The sequence below is a fragment of the Suncus etruscus genome, chromosome 4, assembly GCF_024139225.1.
Source record: "Suncus etruscus isolate mSunEtr1 chromosome 4, mSunEtr1.pri.cur, whole genome shotgun sequence".
In the NCBI taxonomy this organism is placed as follows: Eukaryota; Metazoa; Chordata; class Mammalia; order Eulipotyphla; family Soricidae; genus Suncus; species Suncus etruscus.
The window spans coordinates 25,058,832-25,078,159 of record NC_064851.1 but is presented as its reverse complement, the minus strand read 5'-3'; the positions used below and the strand labels follow the sequence as shown (position 1 = coordinate 25,078,159).

General features: G+C 32.4%; 1 protein-coding gene and 1 pseudogene across 1 annotated transcript in view; both read left to right on the top strand.

The window, feature by feature from the left end:
* Positions 1 to 19,328, top strand: part of NEGR1 (neuronal growth regulator 1) — a 919,240-nt gene that overhangs the window by 518,018 nt on the left and 381,894 nt on the right. The gene's annotated exons all lie outside the window — the stretch shown is intronic.
* Positions 11,498 to 11,592, top strand: LOC126008078 (uncharacterized; annotated as a pseudogene).

The window sequence follows — 19,328 nt, the reverse complement described above, 5'->3', positions numbered from 1 at the left end:
ATTCAATGTTAGTTAACATGTTTCAATTAGTATTTATTGATTACCTTCTCTAAGCTAAGTGACATTAGGAAATAATTGTACATATTTGCTACATAGAAGACTAAAACTAGATTGTGATGCAGATATCCTTCTTGCCATTGTTAATGAACATGGCATTCAGAAGGTTAAAATAAATTGTCATAAATGGATTCTATTTTCCCCATCTTTACTTTGAAGTAAGTTTTGAAGTTAATATAGAGACTCAATGTAATTTTACATAATTTCATGATGGTTATATAATATATAAGATCTATATGATACTAGAGCATAAACATCATTGCAATGAAAGAATATGACTCTATATATTTTTCATATGTGGTGATCTGTGAATCTAATATAGATATAGAATGATACACACATGTATATATGTATACATATATATATGGAACCATTTCCTAAGTACAAACAAATACTAGATGCCACACCATTATAAAACCATAAATTCCTATCCTAGCCAATCTGTTACATTTAACAGCCACTAGAATTAATGAATTTTGCATTTCTTTAATAGAATATATGAAATTGGTATTGCCTATGTGTGACCACTGAAATTTTTATTTTACTTAATATCCTATCATCTATGTTTATCTACTTTTTATGTGTCCTTTACAACATTTTTTATAGTTGGGTTTTCTCATAGAATCTACACCACTGTTCAGCAGTGCAACCTTCCCTGCCATCAATGTTCACAATATACTTCCACACCCACACCTAGCTGTCACTAGGGAAGGCATTTCTCTTCTCACTCTATTACTCTTCATCTCTCTCTCTTTTTACAGTGTGGTTTGCATTATTGATGAAGGGGTGTCATTCATGTCATTTTCATCCCATTCAGCACCCAGTTCTATCCAGAGTGATCAGTTTTAACTATCATTGTCATAGTAGACTCTTTATTCTCACTGCTATCACTATTCTTTGTGGCAATCTTGCTATTGTTCTACTGACTTTCTATGTTCTCTGGATAGTATTACCATATTATTTTATTACCATATTGTTTTTATTTTCTTATAACCACAAATAAGATATTATTCTATGTCTATCTCTATCTTTTAGACTCATTTCACAAAGCATAAATGATTTCCATATCTATTCATGTATAAACAAATTTTAGGGCTGGAGAGATAGCACAGAAGTAAGGTATTTGCCTTGCAAGCAGCCAATACAGGATGGACCTGGGTTCAATCCCTGGCATCCCATATGATCACCCATGCTTGCAAGGAGCAATTTTTGAGCACAGAGCCAAAAGTAACCCCTGAGTGCTACCGAGTGTAACCCAACGACCCCAAAATAAAAAGAAAAAAATTTATAACTTCATTTTTCCTAATGACTGCATATAATATTCCATTGTGTAGATATACCTCTGTTTCTTTAGCACTTGTTTTTTTGTGGGTGACCTGGGTTGTTTCCAGATTTTGGCTATTGTAAATAGTGCTGAGCTGAACATAATGCAGAGAGAATTTTTGTGTAGTTTTTTTGTGTGTGTGTTTTTAGTGTATATCCCTAGTAGTGGTATTGATGGATCATATGGGTGCACAAATTTCAGGTTTTTGAGAAATGTCAATATTGTTTTCCAAAAGGCTGGACTCGTTGGTATTCCACCAACATTGAATAAGAGTTCCATTCTCTATGCATCCACACCACTACTGGCTATTCTTGTTCTTTGTGATGAGTATCAGTTTCTGTGGTGTGAGTTGATTCCTTATTGTTGTCTTGATTTGCATCTCCCTGATGATTAATGATGTGGAGCATTTTTATGTGTCATTTGGCCATCTGTATTTTTCTTTGAGGAAATGACTGTTCATTTCTTTTCCCCATTTTTAGATGAGTTTAGAATTTTTTACTTAAGTCAGTACTTTGTATATCTTAGATATTAGCTACTTATCAGAAAGGCATTGGGTGTATAGTTTTTCCCATTCAGTGAGTAAGCTTTGTATCCTACTCATCATTTCCTTTGAAGTGGGGAAGCTTTTGAAGATTAATGTAGTTCTATATTTTTTAGCTTTGCTTACTCTTGCTTGGACAGTGGTGTTGCCTTCTAGATGATGCCTCTAGTCTAGAAGTCTTCGAGTGTTCAGCCTACATTTTTCTTTATGTACTTTATAGTTTCAGGTATTTATACCATTTTGAAGTATTGCCATTTTAATGGTGTTAAATCCATAAGCAGGGTATATGTATCCATTTCCTTCTGTGTTCTTTTTTTTTTATTTCTTTAAATAGTGTTTTATAAATTTCTTTGTATAGGTCTTTCACTTTTTTAATTAAAAGTTGATTGAATGTACTTAATTTTCTGTGGCACAATTGTGAATGGAATTTTTATTAATGTATTTTTTCTATTTTTTGTCCATCAAATTTATTTTTTTAATAATATCTTTATTTAAGTACAATGATTACAATCATGTTTGTACTTGGATTTCAGTCACAAAAAGTACCCCTACCCTTCACCATTGGTGGGAAGATTGCACAGAGTATAATGTCTCTTTCTTGTCATTCATTATTTGTGTTTAAAATACATCTCCAATTTGTCCTTTTTGGATTTTCATCATTCTCTACACTCTGTGATTAGGAATTGAACAAAAAAGTCTTCTACTATCTGCAAAAGGGTAGTCAAAGTCTATCTATTCTATTATTTTTGATTTTGGTCCATACCTGGTGACACTCAGGGATTACTCCTGGCTATGCACTCAGAAATTGCTCCTGCCTTGGGGGGACAATATGGGACACCCGGGGATCCAATTGCGGTCCATCCTAGGTTAGCACATGCAAAGCAAATGCCCTACTGCTTGCACCACCACACCAGCCTTTTTTTGGGGGGGGGTGTCACACCTGGTGCTCAGTGATTACTCCTGGTTCTGCACTCAGAAGTCACTCCAGGCAGCCTCAGGGCATCATAAGGGATTCTGGGATTCGAACTGCAGTCCATCCTGTGTTAGCCCTGTGCAAGGCAAATGCTTTATTGCTGTGCTATTGCTCCGGCCCCTATCTAGTCTTATAATATAAAAATATTAGAGACAATTTTTTTTGCCTATAAGTGTATTTATTTTTCTGTATTTTTTTTTCCTTTTTTCCTCCAATTTATTAATTTTTTTCCTTTTTTCCTCCAATTTATTAATTTATGATTGGCATATATCATTGTTAATAATTTTGTACAATATCTTCCTTCCATATATTATAATTTATTTATTAAAATAGTTAAGAGTTAGCATCCATAAGCATACATGAAGTTAAAAAGAAAGGAAGTAGAAATATTTCTTTGTGATGAGACAGTTTATATTTTCTTTTAACATATGAGTGCATATGTGTGCATATGTGTAATAATGTCTATTTTATAAATGTAAGTTTGTAGTTGCTTACTATCTCCCTCTAATTTAATCACCATCCATTCCCCGGTAATCACATATCTTTTATCCTTTTCTGTCAACTATTTTTTTAATTTTTTTGGGGGGAGCACAGCCATTTGATGCTCAGGGATTACTCCTGGCGGCTATGCACTCAGAAATCACTCCTGGCTTGGGGGGATCATATGGGATGCCGAAAGATAGAACTGCAGTCCATCCTAGGCTCGCGCTTGCAAGACAAATAAATGCCTTCCTTACCTCTAGTACCACCACTCTGGCCCCTCAACTATTTTTTAAAAAATTACACATAAAAGTGACCTTATAAAGAACTGTATTTTACTGGCACATCTATTAATTTAGATTCATGATTCATTGAAGCTTTTATTTTGTGATAAGTGTGAATAATATTCTAAATTTTAATTTTGACTTTAGGCCACAAATAATGATGTTCAGAACTGAGTCCTCATTTATACTCAAAAATCACTTCTGATTTAGGAGCATATAAGGTGCTGGGGATATACTTGGGTCTGCATCTTGTAAGATGAAATCACTGCCTGCTGTACTACTTCTCCAGTTCCCTGACTTTTCTTATTTTTATTGCTAAGAGCTATTTAGTTAGATAAACGTTTCGAAATTAACATATAGTGCTTTACTTATTGAATTATGGTAGCTAAACTTTTACATAAGGTTTATATATCAACACGCATATATCCATCCATCTACAACGTTTTCTTTTTTAGTTTATTCAAGGATGGAAGTTTAGACTGTTTTCACATCTTGCTTCTGTGACCAACAGATTGCTGATAACTTTCAAGTTAGTGTTTTTCTTCTGGAATATAGTTTGAATGATATAAAATGTTCATTTTAATAAAATAAGTTATCTAATATCCAAATATCATTAAAAAGTCAAAGGCATATTTGAGAAATGTGGATTAAGTTTGGAAACGTTGACAAATAAACCAGCATTTCTCATACTTTCTCAAAATTAGTGTGACTCTTCTTTCAATAAACACTATATTAGGGTAGCCCAGGAAAGTGGCACAACAATAAAATATTCTTGATGTCTTTATGGGATCCTTGACACAACATTAGCCTGCCAGGTGTTATCTCTGACATCACAAGTGCATACAGCCCCTGAAACAATAACAAAATAAATTAATATATGGCATAACTAATATATAATCAAAGGCATTTTAAGTACTTTGAAGTAATTAAATAAGAGATATTTCCCTTTTTGAGGTCCGAGAAATCTAGTACAGGCCATGTGTTTTGCACACAGCCAACTCAAGTTTTCCCTGAGCCTTCCAGGAGTGAGACCTGCTAACCACTGGGTGTAACTCCCCAAAACAAACAAATAAGAGATGTTTTGATTTAAAAAGTAAATAATCAAATATTTGGATGTGTCAGCACATAAAGTTCATGTGCCCTACAAATGTTATGTGCTATATCTAATGTAGATAAAGCATTATTTTTGTGCTGTTGCACACATTCACAACTTTACATGTTGACAGTAGCTGCTTTTTCTGTTACTGTGAGGTGCCCAAAAAATAATATATGTGCTCAGAAATCGCTCCTGGCTAGGGGTACCATATGGGACGCTGGGGGATCGAACCGCGGTCCATCCCGTAGAGGGCATTTTCTTTATATGCTGCCAAGCATGGACGAACCCCGGTTCGATTCCTGGCATTTCACAAGGTCCCCCGAGCCTGCTAGGAACGACTTCTGAGCACAGAGCCAGGAGTAGCCCCTGAGCACCACCGGGTGTGACCCTCCCCCAAAAACAAACAACAAACAAATGTATTGTATATGAACATTTTATATGCATTTTTAAATTGTTAGATATAATCTTAAAACAGTGAGATTACCTAAAATAGAGAAAATTGAGAATTAGCATGTTAGAATTCATGCACTGTTTAAATTTGGCTTTGAAATCATTCTGAAAGTAGTTCAAGTAATTGCAGGATCACATTAACTTAGTAGCTTGATTTCATTGCCATTGCATTTTTGTGCATTTGGAATGCTGGACATTTGCTTCCTTTTGGGGTGACAGTCTGTCATCCAAACACTAATTCAACCTTTCAAATTTGCATACCTGACACTGCACTTGGCTCTTTGATGTTAAGAAGGAAAAAAAAATCAGTGAAATAAGTAATTTATGCTGATGACATTTCAATGATATCAGATTCTCAGCTTACAATCCATGATTCTAGTTCCTCTGTAGAGTTATATTCTATTCAGGGATGTTTTGAATTTCTATAAGGGTTTTACATAATGAATAATTATGTAATTAATTAATCTACATATGCATACAAGTTAAACTACCGTAAGATTGCATGCCAACAATTTATGTATGCAGTTAAATTTGCATATTTTTTAGAGTTCTCTTTATGTTTTCATTTTCGTTTTTAGGTTATACAGACCCTTTAGGGTCTATTTTGCTAGTGTTGAGATATGTAGAATTGTTTGTAATTAAAATTACTAATTCTGGGAGTAGAGAGTTCACAGCGAGTAGTTTGCCTTGCATGCAACTAGCCCGGGTTTGATTCCTGGCATCCCATATGGTCCCCCGAGCTTTCCAGGAGTCATTTCTGAGCATAGAGCCAGTAGTAACCATTAAATGACACCAGGTGTAGCCCAGAATCCCCTCCCCAATTTGCTAATTCTGCGATTTGAATGAAAGAAGCAAGATATTTTCAGTATTGAAAGACATATATAAGACTAAACAATGGACCTGGTGATATGATGAATCAATATTAAAGTAATCAATAATTGTCAAGGAAAGTGTTTCCTGTTATAAAACAAACCAAAATAAAATAAACCCAGAATTTGTCCAGTACTTCAAAGCATTTTAGTTTTTCTTATGGAACTTGATTTTCCTAAAAACCTGGGTTAGTAGGGAAAATAATTATTCTTCCAATGTCCCTAAGTGGACTGAATTTTGACATAATAGTCAGCATACAGTTGTTTTATAGACACTACACTTTTTCATAAATTTCCCAAGCTGTTAATTTCATAGAAGGGACACTAAAAGTCTGGGCAAAGACTGCCTTTTGTAAAAAAAAAAAAAATATATTGTAAATGTGCTCCAGTAGGAGTGACTCCTTGAAGACCAAAATCCTCATCTTTTCATCAAAGAAGTAAAATACTTTTGCTGATTAATCTGTGACTTCTATTCTCCTTCTTCTTTCCAGTACCTTCTCTGATTTAGTTATCTATGGTTACTTAGGATGGCCTTGAAATCAGGAGGGTATATTATTCACTTTTCTTAGGTTCTTCCCAGTGATACAAGTAACTTATATTTTCCCCAATTACCTTGAAATTAATAAATTCTTGCTCTCTTGTTATTGAGCTTCTGATGCTTGTTTAATTACACAACCTTTGAAAAATTCCAACAGAAGGAGGATGCTTTCCTTTGTACACTAATCACTTTAAAACCTTATTTGATATTATGTATAACATAGAAAATCTATTAAACTCTTTGTGTAAATATCTTCATTTGAAAAATTAATTCAATTTAATGATCATTAATAATTAATAATTAATAATAATTAATAATATATTTAATAATTATGTTATATTAATATTAATATTATACTATTAGTACTAATATAATATGGATACACAAGTGTTGTTAACTAAAGGATATATTACAAATAAAAAACAGAGAAAAACTTGAGTAAAATTAGAATTTCTGGTTTATTAGCTGCTATTATAGACTGTATTTGATAGGAATCAGAGATAGTGTAACTGTTAGGGTGTATGGCTAGCATACACCTTACCTATGTTGGACTGCTGGCACCATGTAGCTCCTAGGTATCACTTCCTTTGTCTCCTAAACATTGCCAGGTGTTGTCCTGAGGGTCCCCATAATTGCTGGCATGAACTAAGTATTTTTGGCACCACAGGACCAGTATAGAATTGCATTCTCAGTCCCTTGCACTGAAACAATGATCTGATTGGCCAAGAGTCAGATTTGGAAACCTCCACACCAAATAAAACTTTTATAGCTAATATTTTTATAAATGTTGTTTGACTACAGTTAATAAATTGTGATGGTGATCTATATTATTTTATATTATAAAATTCAGATAATGCAATTGAATTGTATTTCTAAACTAGCAAGAAGTTTTTCTGTATTTTTCTTATGTAGAAAGCCAAAGAGAATTGATCACTGAGCAACTACAGTAAAACTTCTAGAACTAAAGTAAGTTATTTAGATTTTAATAAAAAATGGCTGATCAGAGGAGAGTAAGAGAAAGTGTTATAGAAAAAACATAAATATTTTATGTTTTCAGATGTATTATCTATTTTAGAAAAAAATCTATCAAAATAAAGTATAAAAGAAGTTTTTCACACAGCTATGGATTTGTAAGGATTGTTTTCATAACAAAGAAGCACAAATATCAGACTAAACTGTGATTACTACCTAAACAATACCAAACTAACAGTTATAAAAAGCTCTGATAACCAAGAAATCACAAATAATTAATTTTGTTATAAAATTGTGATTACTGTTTCTATTACTTATAAACTTTCTAATGTTAAAAATATTCTACAAAATAATTTAGCCCTTTAAACTTTTGACAATTTAACATACATGGTACATTTAAACTTTATCTGTAAACTTTGAGATATTTTCTTTAAAAGTTATTGCATTTTCTTCTGTATTTTTATTCAACAAAACAGTTTCACTCTAATTTTTCTAACTTACACAAATATTCTTGCTTATTTTTTACAAATTAATAACAATGCATAATAAAGTCTTAAAAACTTGCCTTTTAGTAGACAGGATTATGGAGTTTACTAAAATAGATTTTTTTATAGGCATCTTTTATTTTGTTCTTTCCCTGTAAGGCAGTATTTTTTTAATGTTTCCTTTTGCATTAGTTTTGAGTTTAATCCAGTGCCAGCTGTATTGTTTCTGGACATGTTGAGGCACTGGAGATGTATTATGCCCATGCATCATTATAGCATTGTCATTCTGACGATATATTAGTGTAATACATCTTCAGAGCCTTCAAATGAGAAGCTGTCTGGAAGGAATGGAGCGAGGAGCAAATTCAATTCAATTGCAGGACAAAAGAACCAGCTAAAGAGAAAGAGAAAACTCTTAAAGCAAGACTCTCAGTGAAGTTGATTACAACTGTGTATTTCTTGGAACTATATTCCATTTTCCATTTTTCTGACATGATAAGGAGTAGTTCTGAATTTTGAACACACATCTGTGAAGATAAGATGATTTTTCAAACTTGTTTTTGACTTTGTCGCTGCCTCACAGTTTTGGAAGAAGCATTTAACTGATTTGGGGAAAGTTGTAAAAACATGGATATTCATTTAATATATGAACCTAATGTATACAGTATACCCACAGATCCACTTATTGAAATCTAATAGTCATGAAAAGGTGTTTACTTTGAAGCAAAATCCAAAATGTTATTTATTTTTATTTTGAGATGCAAAAAAAACTGCTGTCCAATTGAAAAGTAATCAACAGACAACAAATAAGGAACACGATTCTTAGAATTGTCCTCATTACTTACACTATACTTAACTGCATAACATTACCATCACATCTTATTAGTAGAACAACTTTCTAGTTTATATTTTCTATGATAAAAAAACAGAGACTTTTAATTTTGTAATAGTATTAAAACATTCATAATTTAGAACTTCAGTCTGTCTTCTACATTGGCAAAATGCATTGCTATGTAAAAACAAAACAAACAAAAACTAAGTCGTGATATATTTCTTTTAGCAGTATTTTTCATCTATATTTTTTAAAATCTTATACTAATCTTTTATCTAACAAATCACTAAAGTTTTGAGTAGACAAATTCAAACAGAAAAATGCAGACACAACTTTCAGAAAATGTGCAATTTTTTAGGAGAGACATAGGTGGTGAAGAGGATACAATTACATATTAATGATTCCATTTATAGCAATGAGACATGTTTGGAAAATTGTCTTGAAAACTGAGTCTTGAAGTTCAAGGAAGGGAATCTGCTGTGCGTAGCAGTGCGTGATGTGCATGCAAAGTGGAAGCAACAGCATTCACAAATGCTTGAAGCAGGAAAAATGTTGATGTGTTTAAAACCTCAAGTCACTGGGCTTGAAATAAACTGAGAAAAAGGGGAATGGTATGGCATAAGGTGAGGTGGAAAAGATTAGCTGAGGGCAATCAGATCAACTAGGAAGTGTGTGCTGTGGTGAAGAGATTACATTATTTTCTCCAAATGCAATGGAAAGGTATGGGAAGCTTTTGAGCACAGAAGTGACAGGACTTAATTTTAATGTTGAGAAGGCCATTTTCAGTGCTCTGTAAAGAATAACTTCCAGGAAACTTGAAGCATATGTAGGAGGAGCATTTAGAAAAGCACTGTAGTTATTTAGGTGAGGAATGATGTTTGTATCAACTACTTATGCTGCTAGCAGAAATGTTTTAAATCCGTATTATACCAATAAAATAAAAACACTCCAAGAGATAGAAGATGGGCAATGTGGGCCGGCACTATAGCACAAAGGTAAGAGCATTTGCCTTGCACTAGGATGACCCAGGATGAACCTGGGTTCAATCCCTGCACTACCATATGTCCCCCGAGCCAGGAATGATTTCTGGGCACATAGCCAGGAGTATCCCCTGAGCATCACCTAGTGTGCCCACCCCCCAAAAACACGAAAAAGAAAATGGACATTGCATTTTACTATATGTTGCTTCATCAACATGTAGAATGTACAAGTTGTCAATTGAGATGAGGCATACTTGAAAATAGATTGTGGAGAAAAATAATATTATTTTATCCTTATTAAATAATAATAAGATATAAGATGACATTCAAATGGAGATTTGAATTAGTAGATATTTAAATCTCTGTATCAAAGAGGAACCCAGATAAGAAATGAGTTTTTAGGTTTTGAAAATAAGTTTATTCTAATGGTGCATAATAGACACTTAAGGTTAACAATCAATAGCTGAAGATTTAAAAAGAAGGCATAAAGATTTTTTTAAAAAAATTGATACTGTTGTGGCAGATGAAAACATAGGGAGTAAATACAGAGAACATAATTCTTATAATTAGAAGATACTTAATATATTATAATATAATAAAAAAAGAATATAATAAGTACATATCTAGGACTTCAATATAAGAGGTAAGGCACTGACCTTGTTTTGGGCCCAAATTGCTCAATTCCTAGTACCACATATGGTGCTCATATACAATCAGAAGTTGCACTTCATCAGAGAGGCAGGAACAGACCTTAAGCAATATTGAGTGTGGTCTCTAAACCCCTGGACGTATAAACACATCGGAACAATTTTCTACTTTTGTTTATATGTGGATAATTTTTTACATCAATAAAAGTCTTACCAACAATACTATGGTATCCAGGTAGGGTAGTATAGTTATCTAGAGAATGATGATGGCATGTGGGGGTGGCATCTATGCAGAAGAATCAATCATTCAAGGATTGCAAATAATCAAATAATTGGGGGAGGGGTCATACCCGACAGTGCTCAGGGATTACTCCTGGCTCTACACTCAGAAATCATTCCTGGCAGGCTCGGGGGACCATGTGGAATGCAGGGATTGAATGTACTTACATCTTGGGTCAGCCAAATGCAAGGCAAAAGCGCTACCACTATACTACCACTCCAGCCCCATCAATAAATGTATTAACAGGGGCTGGAGAGGTGGCGCTAGAGGTAAGGTGTCTGCCTTGCAAGCGCTAGCATAGGTCAGATCGTGGTTCCATCCCCGGCATCCCATATGGTCCCCCCACACCAGGAGCGACTTCTGAGTGCATAGCCAGGAGTAATGCCTGAGTGTCAAAGGGGTGTGGTGCACAAACCAGGATAGATAAATAAATAAATAAATAAATAAATAAATAAATGTGTTAACAAAGATAAGAGATAAGGGACAGTTGCCTGATTGAATGTAAGGTTCAAAGTTGGTATGATTTTTCAAGCCTAATAGATAATTGATAAGGCAAACACAATGTGCCTACTATTTCTTTCAATAATGATAGCTACATTAACATTAATTTTGCAATTCTAAAATTCCTCCTCTAACTTAAAGGAGGTGTTTGTTTTATCCACAAAATTTTCTCATTAAAGATTAATAGGATCATTTTAGGTTTATATACATGATAATTGTTTGTTCACAAATTTGTGTACTATGCACCTCCCCAAAACTTGTTATGATGTTGGCACATCTGATATAAATTGAAAAAAATTAAAAATATAAAAAAGCAAACTTAATTGCAGAACATTTGGACTTTAATTAATCAAGAAGCAAATTGAAGTATAGAAATTGTGAAGATAATACCTCCTTTTTCTATTAGATTTATTCATAAACTTATGATGCAAAGAATTTCGTTTGATGGATACAGCAGCATGAGGAATTGAAAAGACCAAGTTCATTGTATGCAGCTTACAAATACCCTTTCTTTTGCTCTGTCACTGGGCTATTGCTGTGACGTATGAGGGCCACAAAGCTTCTGTTTTCTTTTAAAGAATTACGATATCTCTAAGTTCTGTCCTACTGTTACTGCTTTGCTATGAAAGTTTATGTCCAATTCATCATCCTCAGCACCTATTGGCCTGAATGACATCAGCCTGGAAATGTCACCTAGAAGTTTATTGCTTAAAAGCATCACTATCCTTTTCCCTTCCTTGTGTTATAACAGGAGGTTCAGTCATCCAAACAGTTATAATCTTTCTCGTCCTAGGTGTTCTGTTGCTCTGCAGTCAATACATACTGCCAACTGTTCCTAATACTATTTTGAAATACTATAAAGCATACGTTGGGGAAATACAGCTAAATTAGGAAGAATGAATAGAACAATTTGTTATAATTTCCAAATAGAAATAAAATATATAATTCATTGATCTACTAACGTGTTGAATCTGATTAGTTTGTTACTGTTTAATAGTTTAAAAAATGAGAAAAATATTCTAACATAATTTTATTCTATAACTTAAAGAACTTCCATAATTTGATTCTATACATTTAAAGAACTCTTTATATATAAGCTCCTTGATAAATATATTAAATTATTTTGTTGAATTTCTCAAGAATCTCAAGTGTTGCTCTAATTCACACTAAGTCCATGTGCATGCAAATGCTGTAACCTTAAGGGTTAATTTAGAATTAACTTCAGAAATAGGTAGCTTGATAATAGAATTGTATCTCAACCTTTACTTTGTTTCAGTATGCAAATGTTTTTTTTCTAGGATTTCTTCCTACAGATGGTAGGGTAATCAGATGTAAGGGGGTTGAATAGAGTATGATTTCTCCCCACTAACTTCAAGAAGGACACATGTTGAGCTTGTTAAGGCCCTGACATAATCATCTTTAATCATGATGTCTAGACTAAACATAAAACATGTCTAGATTAAAATATGCAGTTCAGACTGTTGTTCAACATCAGTTTTCTTATATAGTGCTATCAGATTTCATTATTTTTACATTGATCTTTAATTTATATGTCTCAACATGCACAATTTTAAAATCTACCCATACAGGGTGACATGAAACTACTCAAGATTTAATATAAACCTATCTTTAAATAAAAATAAGTATATGGAGATAAGCATCTATATTTCAATATCTGTTCACAAGAAAATGTAAAAAATAAATTGAAAAATATTTCTGATGAATTAAGGTAATGATTTTATCTCATCATTTATTGACATTGGCAATAATAATACCACCAAAACTACCCTTTCTTGGCCACTTTATATATAAATCAATTTAAATGAGTTTTCTTAAGCTGCTTATTGGGAATGGTGTTATTTACATTGTTGAATTAAAAATAATGAAAACTGGGAGTCAGTTATACCAGGACTAGAGCTAGTATGCCTCAGAGTCAGAGTCAATTTTGATAGACCCCCAGAGACAAAATTATTAACCACCTTAGTAGGAAGATATTGAATGTCCATTATTATTTACATGGAGTAGCTAATATTAAAATTAGAATATCAGATTCATGAAATACTGTTGTAGAATAAAGCTAATCTCAAAATGGTCAACTTTTTCTAAAACAATCTCTAACAATAAAACTTAGTGTAAGATAAAATTTATACCTATTATGTAGCAAACTTATTACTGGAATACTAATAAAAGATATACAATATTTTAATTAGGAATAAATTAGATTATATGTTTAGATATAATATATTTAAAATATATGCATTACCTTTTTGGCATTTAATCTCATAAATATTTAATACAAATATTTTAATGCAAAACCATGATATACATGTAAAAACAAATATAATTTTATAAATGTAGATCATGGGTCTCAAACTCGTGGCTTGTGGGCCATTTGCGGCCCTCCGTACAACATTTTGTGGCCCTGCCCTAGAGGAATCTTTTTTTGTTTTATTTTGTTTTAGTTGTTTGGGTCACTCCGCTCAATGTTCAAGGCTTACTACTGACTGCACTCGAGGATCACCCCGAATTTGCCTCCTGCGGCCCCCAGTAAATTGAGTTTGAGACCCCTGAATAGTTCATTATATTATAGTAGGTATGCATTTTATTTATCTATTTGCAATCTCATCAGTTAAGAAGTATATTTCACATAAATCAGATATAAGAAAACTGTAATTGTGAGAAAAATTCTCCTTCTGCCAATTTTTGTTACCAAAGTTATATTAGAGTACAGAGATATAAAATCACCCCATATAGTATATCTCCAACCCAGGTAAATAAGTCTGAATCAGGGTTGTGCATGAGTAGGCTGAGGGTGAAACATATAGTCTGGACATTTTTTAACTTGTATATCCCACAAGATACCTGCCAGAACTGTTTTTATGGAGTACAGAGATCACCGACAGGTGGGGCAATAAGGACATAGTAAGGGTAGATAGCTCAGTCTGTCCTGAGTCTGTCCTGCCCAGGTTTACATATAAAACAATCTTTGTTTTGGGTGAAACCAAGTTGTAAACAAACAGAGACAAGAAACCAGGGATGATCTTTATTTTGGGTAAAATAAGGTGTAACCTAACACAGAGATATATATTGATTTCTGAATTATCTATAGTTTTTTTTTTTCATGCTGCAAAACAGAATATAATAATAGATACACTTTAGTCTGCAACTCTGAATATTTTTACTATCTATTTCTTCACAGAAAACATTTACTAACCCCACCTAAAGTTTATAAGAGGACCTCATATCCTGTGTTCAGTATTCATTGCATATATATATATATGTGTGTGTGTGTGTGTGTGTGTGTGTGTGTGTGTGTTTGATATGAAACAATGCTACACCATTAGGAAGCCAAAAATCAGATTAATAATTATACTTACTAGGTATTCCATAATTCTATTAGAAGGCAATTTCCCCAATTTATTCCTTTAAACTCTACACTTTTAACTTAATTTGTCAAATTTCAGTTAAACATTTAGCTGTTTGACAACTAATTTTTCTTCAAATTCTTAATTTTAAATTTTCTAAGCTCATTTTGCTACACATAATACTTGAAAATAATTTTCCCATATTTGTGCCAATAATAATTTGTAATATTTATTTTTGAAGCTATATTATCTTTGCTTACATTGCTCTATTGATAGAGAAGTGTCTGTCTGAACTGTCTGAACTTTTCTTCAGGTAGATCCTATTCTGCATCAATTTACATGGACATGTTGAAATGACATTTGGTTGTTTTGTTGTTGTTGTTGTTGTTGTTGTTGTTGTAAAAGAAATGGGGAGCTAGCATTTTTGCCCAACAGGCCTATTAGTCTTTACTGAGAGGCATTGAAGTAGCTCTAGGCCTAGTAGCTCTTATGTGGTAAGATAAAAATAACTGTTTGATCAAAACAAAATGGATAGAGAAAGCACACAAAAACAAACAGAGAAAGGGAAAAAGTTGTCAAGTGAAATCAATAAGATCTCTGTTTTAGATTCCTGGTGCCAACCAAAGCGAAAATGTGCGATTAATAGTATTGATCTTCAGATATATCCACAACAGTATCTTATGCCGTTAACAGGAATTTTCTGTGTTAAATGTTGATTGCTCTCTGTTCCAAGAGTCAAATGCATTATTTGATGTGTTCAAATAAGATCACAATCTAAACAATAATAAACAATCTCTGCACTTTAGAGGTGAAATTAGTAAACTGTGTGAATACATTTTAAAGGGCAAATTAAAATAACAGATCTTGGGAAGCTCATTACTGACCTTAGCTAAGAGTTTAATTTTATTGAAAAGGGAATAAAACCTGAAGTAAGAGAATTTATCAATTATACTAGACAGTTGTATTAGAGGATGTAAGCAAAAGAAAACAGAAAAAAAGTGAAAGATTTAACTAAATAATCTATATTTTTATGAGCAAGTTTCACTTTTCTAGAACAAGATTACATGTGTAAGGAAAAGAAGGAAATTTGTAAATTAAATTTAATTCTTACCTTACTGAAAATTTGAAAAGTCCTATATCTTCCTATTAGTCTATCATTCTTTCCTTTAAGGTGAAGATGCAGGAATCTCTAAGGCCCATTTGAAGATGCTTTATAGTATTTTACTTCTGTAAATTAACTATAGTCTATAAATGGAACATATAACATTCAGGCTTATTACAGTGTTCAATAATACAGAAATAGAAAATTTACTTCTGTGCATTTTAATTCACAGTTTTTATCTGATTATTTGAGAATTAATTTAGTTTATCAAAATTTAAGTGCAAATATTAACATATATTTTGTCCAGACAACAAACCTGCAGTGCAATGATTAAGTGAGATCTTAGCCATTAGTTATAACAGGGTAAAGAAATTAATATACTGGTTTATATAAAACTCATTCACAAGAAGAGAATACGTTTCACCAAGAAATATTTTATCTTTCTGTGTGAGATTTGAGAGGAGTTTAAACGTGTAAATATAATGTGTATAAAAAGAGGACTCTGACAGCTGTTTCCATGTTAATCCTCAGTAAATGCAAAAGTTTAGTAACTATCTGAAAAATTGTACAGTGATTTAATCAAATTATTGTGCTTTGTGGTGTTCTAGCTTAATGAAGAGAAACAAATTTCAATAAGAAAGAAGTATATCCAATCTTTCGGGTTTTTTTATATGTGTTAAATAATAACTACTTTTTAGACTCTTTCTAATTGAGGTTGGAACCGATCCAGATAATAATAATGTAGCTACAGTTGAGGAAAAAATATATATATTTTATTTAAACACCTTGATTACATACATGATTGTGTTTGGTTTCAGTCATGTAAAGAACACCACCCATCACCAGTGCAACGTTTCCATCACCAATGTCCCAAATCTCCCTCCTCCCCACCCAACCCCCACGGAAAATATATTTTTAATGGGCATTGTGACAGTTAGGATGAAGAGGGTGAGCTAGTCCTGGAACAAGAATGAATTCATATGTGTAGCCCTTAGTAAAACTGTGAAAGTCAGTGTATAAACAGCAATAGTTGCAAGGTATGAATAGTTTCAATCTATTCTTTAATAGATTAAATAGAATAGAATATTCTTTAATATTCTATCATAGCAGAAACTATTCTAAATACTTGGAGGTATATATGTGCTATATATTTTAATAATGTACTGATTTATATTTACTAATATTATGGTTTTATATATACTTTGTAAATAAAGCATTATCATCATTATATTTATTTTACTTATAAGGAAACCAAGATTAATTACTAACAGAAAATTTTACCTTGAAGAACTGTTACCATATAGAATAAATTTATATAAAAATATGTAGATAATATGATATTCAGAGTTTGGTTCAATATAAAATCAGCCAAAGAGTTACCCATTAAATAATTGTGAGAGTAACAAATGAAAGTTTTTATTACGTATGTGGTATGAGGTTTTGCCACATCATAAAAAGCTTTCTTAAGTTAGTAAACCTCATTGTATTTCAGAAGAGTAATAGTAACATAATCTTGTAATAGTCGTGGTAAGCTCTTTATTCTAGTTTAGTTACATTCTCCTTGTATCATATTTTTATTCTATTTTCTTCAGATGATTATCTTAGATCTGTCTCTAATTATTTATTTTCTTCTCTTGGGTAAAGTATAGAAGCATATTTTAGATCTTTATAGAACTCATTCTCTTCATGAATTTGAGCTTCAAAGACACTTTCCATTTTTCAAATCAAAGTGAAATTCTATTTGTTTCATTTCATTTGTTTTAAATTATCCCATAATGTATGAATGAAATAGTTCCAAGGTATTATTTTCTGAAAATCATAGTAAAATTTTTAAGATGTGAAATGTATTTTATTGAATTTAGTCAACTAGAAACTCATATACTCATTTTAATATATAAACAAAACTTAAAGAGTATATCCTTTTAATTTTCATCTATTTTTAAGAATTTATATACCATATGACATTGATTTATTTTCAGTATACTTCCCCCTTTATCTGAAGTTTGGCATTTTTTAAAAGATGGCAGTATCCATTTTAACTAAAAGAATATTAGTGAAGAGCCCAGAGCAATAATACAGTAGGTAGGGTGCATGCCTTGTATGCAGCCAAATTGAGATAGATCTCTAGCATTCCTATGAAACCTCAGCCTGCCAGAAGTGATCTCTGAATGCTGAGCCAGAATAAAACCTCTGAGCACTAACAGGTATGGGCCAAAACCAATAAAAAAAATGAGAGTGAATACAATACAGTTCTTCAATGCATTAATACAATTCACCTTGTATATTTCATCAAGAATAGATCTTACATTACCATAAAGTTGTAAATTATAATGTAGCATAATAAACAATCAAGAAACTATTATAACTGACATTGGAGAGTAGAGTTCTCTTTAAAGGGTCAAGAGCTACACTATTGGGCATTCTGTACTGTAAGAATACAGAATGCAAAAACACGAATGCAAGAATAACTTTCTAGGTAAGAAAAATAAGAGCACTAACCAGCATCAAAAAGAGCGTTTTATGAAAATTTTCAACTGTCTTGTACATTGTTTAATATATATGAAGTATAGGGCCAGAAAGATAGCACAGAGGTTAGGCATTTGCCTTGCATGCGGCCCACCCCAGACCATCCAGGTCCATCCTGAACTATCTTGGACCATCCCATATGGTCCCCGAACAGCCAGGAGAGATTTCTGAGCAAAAAGCCAGGAGTAACCCCTGAGCATTGCCGGTGTGGCCTCCAAACCATTAGATCAATCAATCAATCAATCAATCAATATATAAATAAACTAAGAAATATATGAAGTATATATCTGAACTGGTGAATATATGTGTATGTGTGTGTGTGAGTGTGTGTGTGTGTGTGTGTGTGTGTGTGTGTGTGTGGCAATTTCAATTTGACTAACTGGATTGATTTGATAGCAAGACAAAATAAACTTTTAAGCATTTTCAAACTCATAATGTATTGTTGTTGATGTTATTGTTATTCAGCCAAATGTTTTAACAGATTCACAATCCTAGCAAAATTCAGAAATTTTAAACATAGATAATTTTAGTATATCTTATTAAATTGCATTTGAAAAGAAAATAATTTCTAGGGAGTAATATTAATTTTAAGTTCACTATTGTTTTTCTTGAAATTTTGAAACCTAAATGTCACTTATAATTGCAAAAAAATCAGAATAAAGAGATGAATTTGGGTAGAATATCTATTTTTCTTTGGTGTTTTGTGTCAAACCCAGCTGTGTTAACATCTTATTCCTGGTTTGTTGCTTAGGAAGCATTCCTATTGAAATTAAGGCACCATATGGGAAGATAGTCATCTAACCTTAAGTCAGTTTCCAGCATAGCAAGTGTCCTACCTCCTTACTACCTCTCAAGCCTGGAGTAGAAGCAATTAAAGATATTATTGTTTTCTTAAATAAAGATAAATTAGCTCATCCCGTCTCTTGTAGTCATTCATATTATACAAAACGTTGAATGAAAATTTTCCCAGATCACTGCTTTTATTAGGAAATCAAACTAAATGATTTTTACTATTTTTTATGGTTA